Here is a 6,000-nt window from a genome sequence, read left to right on the forward strand (position 1 = left end):
CCAGACAATAAAAGAGTCCAGGATACATGAATGGTATATTCAAATACGTTCATGCCTCGTTAAAAACTTTATTAGGAAAACCACGTAGGAAAAACCCAGTTGAAGAAAAAATTATATGACATTTATAAACTCATATATAGTCCTTGTTGTCTCATTAAAAATCTTACACTAAGAAAACCCAGTGGAAAAAAAAAAACTTAGTTAAGAAAAATAGTACAACCAGTGGCGGAGCCAGGAAAATTTCCCAGTGGGGGCGAAACATAAAAGATGTAGTTTAAAAAATAATCACTTAAAAGAAATATAGTCATAAATAAAAACTGTATAAAAATATTAATAACAATATATGAAACATAGCTTTGAAACATAATTAATTTGATAAAATAATTCAAATTAAACCCCCGCCCTTTCCTAGGTAAAGGCGCACACCAACCAACTCAGCCAACTAATCAATTGCTTACTTATATCTGTTTTCATATACTTATATCTAAAACTATATATATATGGGCTATATAGGGGTGGGGTGAGTGGGGGTAGCTGTCCCCACTACCCCCATGCTGGATCTGCCCCTGAGTACAACCATAATTTTATGCGTTTAATCTTCAAGATTTGCAAAAGTTGGTGGTCTTCTGGACCAATAATTTATGTATATGTTGTTGTTCCTCCTGAAGACAACAACTTTCCTGATTGACTCGTTAAAAACTTATACCAAGAAAACCCGATGGGAAAAACTTAGTTAAGGAAAAGAGTACAATCATAAGCCTTCAGGGCATAATCCTCAGGATTTCGAGGTTCGCCTATTTAAGTATTTATTTGCAATTTTCTCCCTGTTTATTATATCATACTCGTGCCTCGTTAAAAAACACACTAGAAAAACTCAATGGGAAAAATCTAGTGAGGAAAAGAGTACATAGTATATAAGTTGCAAAAGAATACAGTTGTAGAATAACTATTTCAAATGGATCATAAAGGAGATGATATGACAATCTTTAGGATTGTTACTATAAGTTAATATTTTATACAATGATTCTCGTGACTCTTCTGGCTTATTTGGGTTGAATATAGCCAATATTCCTTAACCATACCCACGTAAACCATGCTTTTATTATCTCTCCCATAAGGTAGTGAAGGTAGAACATGCATAACCAAGTGATCCATGAGAAATACATTGGTTTATCGTATATCTTTACTAGAGGATATTTGGAGCACTAGGAGTTATAAGTGATTTCATTGTAAGGACAATGTCAATCCTAATACGATCACAAAACTTCTGGTTCTTCCGTAGTGTTCCAATAATAATGAAGTAATGGACTTTAAGTAATTGAATATCCTCAGTATCATTTTTGAGTCTAAACGATTCCTTATCTTCTTCAAGGAAGGGAAAGAGTACAATGGCCCTGCTAGAAACCTTACCGAACTGTGCAGAGGACTAAATAGAAGGAATTGGGAGATCAAGTTTAGACATATTCCAATGGAGCAAAACAAAGTTGCAAATGTTCTAGTCAAGAAGGGGCATAACCAGGATGAGAAATTCGAATGGTATGACAAACCCGAGAGAAATCCAAAGGCTACTACGTGAAGATGAGCTTGGCCTCCTTGGCGATTCTAATATTGTGAGGATCAGTTAATGATCATGGATATCCTCATCTATATCATCTAAAAAAAATATAATATTCTATTTTTATAAATTCAATAATTAATACAAAAATTCTTTTGATTACTACATATATTACGCTATTTTTAAGGAATTCTTATTTTGCTAGAATTAAGCAATTAATATTATTTTCCAATTTGGTTAAGAAAATAAATAGGTAGTGTAGATATGGGGGGGAAGACAAATGAAGAAATGAGATGTTCACATGTATTGCATACCTTTCGGATCACCATGATTCCTTTTTATAACCATACAAGTTAATTAAAATAATAGGTAATTATTTTCAAAAAAAAAAAAAGTAATTAGGATGCCTGATTATGTTTATTTTTCTCTAATGATTAGCCTATTTTTAAAGTTTTCCAAATATACTTCTTATCTAATGAATTTCAATACCACTATATAAATCATGCAACCAATTCGACATCTTTCACCCCATCTTACCACTTTAGCCTCATAAACAAAAAAAAAATATACGTACATATATGACCCCTATTTTTGTTTTACTAAATAAGATAAATGCCTACAGTACTACGTGAGTAATAAATGTACGATTGACTTGTCTTTACGAAGTCAATAACAACCGATGAGTAACCTTAGAATTTGTGCTTGAAGATGTGGAGGTATATTCTTATTTACATTTAACATACTTTTATACCAATTCATTGACATATTGTTTACTTAAATCTATCCTTAAGGACTAGTTTTATAGCGTTTTTCACATATTTAATCAATTAGTATTAGTAAATACAACATATTTGAATCATTTACATTGTAGCGCATGAAATGATCTAGATACTGGATGTGCTTAGTCATTGCTTCATTTTTATTGTTTCAAAGCTCTAATTCTATTACTCTATTCACTTCCTCTATTTTTAATATTTATGTAGTAATATTTGGAGATGTTTTAATATAATTAGTATAAATAATAATGTTTTAATGCAAGACTTTAAAAAAATTGTAGGGACTCTGATCTTATAAAAAAAATAGAATAATTATATTGACAAACATCTAGTAGGAGGTGGAGGTTGGTTCACACTTTGAGCCCTGAAAATAAAAGTTGTGCTAAATGAACTTATTACACTGATGACATCATTTCATACGATAAATAGCCACACCAGGAAATGTAAAAAAGTGTACATCCAACTAAAACTTATAGAATTATAAACTAATTTTTGGGGAAAATACTAAAAAAATCAATAAATATTAATAAATAAAAAGAACATAAAATACAATCGTTACAGTAAAAATATGAATGTTGTGTACAAAAAGTCTTTAATAATATGTAATTTTAAATTCAAATTAGATTATTAGTAGCTGGTGTATTATGTGTGCTGTGCTATTTAATTTTCAATAAAGTTTACAAACTTTTAATTTTTATATATGTAAAAAACATTATATTATGTGTAATATATATTTTATATAAATTCATACTAATGGATTACACACACGCACATTATTGTGCAACGCATGTGTGACATACTAAATTTTATTGGGTATAACTAAATTATAATTTTAAATTGTATGATTCTATTTTTAAAAGTATTTTCATTCTTTTTAAATGTAATATATTATACATATATTGTGATTGTATTAAACATAATATAGTATACATTTATTAAACGTAATATATTATACTATTTATAATAGTATATGACCCTTCTCCTTCACCGGAAAAGGCAACCAAAATGCAACAACAACAATTATTTTTAGATAGACACAAGTCTAACATGCGTAGTCAGACTTGCGTTTGACTCTGTATTTAAAAAAATAAAATAAAGTCATTCGAGTTTGGGACATGCGTTTCTAACGCCATTCGCATGTCCCAAACTCGTTTTTCCCTTTGTTGTCAACTTTTTAAAACACATATTTTTGTCAACTACCCCAAAATTCGTTACATTTCAGTCAATTGTCTGTCCATCTTGAGCCCTCATGTGCTCTAAGTAAATCAAATGGTTTTGCAGATGGAGACTAGGACAGCAGACGGAGACGACCGGAGACAACAGAGGCAGACTGTGATGGCTGGAACGGGCATGCCATGAGGTTGATGTTGGGAGAGTGGGAGGATGCGTCTAGGAACAAAGATGAGAGATGGGGCTAGGGGCTTGTTTTAAGTTTTTGATTATATATATATATATATATATATATATATATATATATATAAATATTACGTAGGGAATCAGGGACGGGGATCGGGGTATGGGTGGGATGCTCTCCCCGTCCTTGACCCTGACCTCGACGGGGATGAGGAAATTGTTACAACCTTCGTCCCTGTTCCTCAAAAAAATTTTTAAACCCGCCCAAGTCAAGATGGGGATCAATTTTCCCTGGTGGGGACGGGTTGAATTGTCATCCTCATATTTTCTTTTAAATTGAGAGGCTTTTTAGAGCTTTCGACGATAATAAAAGAAAATATGTGTAATAGGAAAATAACATAGATGACGAGTATGGAACTGCAATTAACGGTAAACATTAAAATTTAAGAAAGTATTTTTATTCCTATAAAAAAGTACACATTTTTGCCACTTCTTGATGTAACTATTTTTGCGTGATTAAATTTTCATTTTTTTTAATTTGAGATTTAAATTTATTAACAATTGTTGCATCAAGAACGGACAAAAGAAGAGTAATTTTTGTAAGGGTATTTAGTATTGTTCTAAAATTTAACCTTAATATTTTGAAGGGAAAATGGCATCTTTAGTCCCTGAGTTATAGGGATAGTGTAGACTCAGTCCCTAAGTTATGGCTGTATGCGAGTTTAGTCCCTTAGTTATTCACAAAGTGGCGAGTTTAGTCCCTGAACATTAAATTTGACGAAAAAATTAAAAAATATTCAAAATTTGAGGGGTAAAATAGGAAATTCACATTTTATTATTCTTCTTATATCAAAACCACTTTTACAACATTATTTTTTCACTTCTTAGCCTAATTATTTTCAATATTTTTCATTTTTAAAAGCATTTTAATAACTTTCAAATGACTTGTTAGGAACCTTATAACACACTTAAAATTTAGCACAAATAAAGAAATGCATGATCATTGTATTTAGGTGTATGAAACACACTATCCTAACAAGTTTTTATTTTTTTTACTAAGCAACAAATGTAATAAAATTAAAACTTTTGAGATAGGATAGTGTGTAAAAAAATCTCAAAAGTTTTAATTTTATTACATTTGTTGCTTAGTAAAAAAATAAAAACTTGTTAGGATAGTGTGTTTCATACACCTAAATACAATGATAATGCATTTCTTTATTTGTGCTAGTTTTAAGTGTGTTATACGAGAGTCAGGTTCCTAACAAGTCATTTGAAAGTTATTAAAATGCTTTTAAAAATGAAAAATATTAAAAATAATTAGGCTAAGAAGTGAAAAATTAATGTTGTAAAAGTGATTTTGATATAAGAAGAATAATAAAATGTGAATTTCCTATTTTACCCCTCAAATTTTGAATATTTTTTAATTTTTTTCGTCAAATTTAATGTTCAGGGACTAAACTCGCCACTTTGTGAATAACTGAGGGACTAAACTCGCATACAACCATAACTTAGGGACTGAGTCTACACTACCCCTATAACTTAGGGACTAAAGATGCCATTTTCCCTATTTTGAAAAAATAAAAATAATAATAAAAAATAAAAAAGAGAATTGGTAATATTGGAAAACAATTATAGTGAACAACATAAAATATTTAATGTACAAACCATCATTGAGAACAAATACACCAATTTTTTTTTTATTCCTATTATAACAGCTTTTATATAATTTGTATGTGATAGCGTAAATGTAAACGGGTCTACGATTACGCTACGGATACGTGTGTTACGTGTGGTGAAGGATGCCGCTCGGCCGGTTAATCGGTCGCTCTACCGGTTGACGACTGAGCGGTAAGAAGCTATATCGCTCTACAGGTGACGAACAGTAACAAGGAGAGAGCAAGAGAGACGAATGAGCAAATCACAAGTGTATTAGTGTAGTACTGATGAGTCCTCCTCCAGTGAGGGGAATGACCCCTATATTTATACAAAGTGGATTTACTATGCACATGGTGTCGATATGCAAGTGGAGGGCATATTTGCATGGGCTGAATAGTCACTCCGCAAAATGCGCATTGGTTTGCTCGAAGTGGTTGAGTTACTCGAGGTGAAGAAAACACGGATCCCTTGTTCCTGAAAAGTTGTCGGTCGTCACATCAAGCTATTGTTGCGCTCGCGAGTCTCCAATCCACAAGGTGTGTTGCTTCCGATCATGCGGCCGAACCGGTTGGGTGACCGTCGACGGACCGGTGGGGTGACCGTTGACGGAGCGATTGGGTGACCGTTGACGGACAGGTGATTTACGGACCGACTAGTACA

The sequence above is a fragment of the Ipomoea triloba genome, chromosome 12 (assembly GCF_003576645.1).
Source record: "Ipomoea triloba cultivar NCNSP0323 chromosome 12, ASM357664v1".
NCBI classification, from domain to species: domain Eukaryota; kingdom Viridiplantae; phylum Streptophyta; class Magnoliopsida; order Solanales; family Convolvulaceae; genus Ipomoea; species Ipomoea triloba.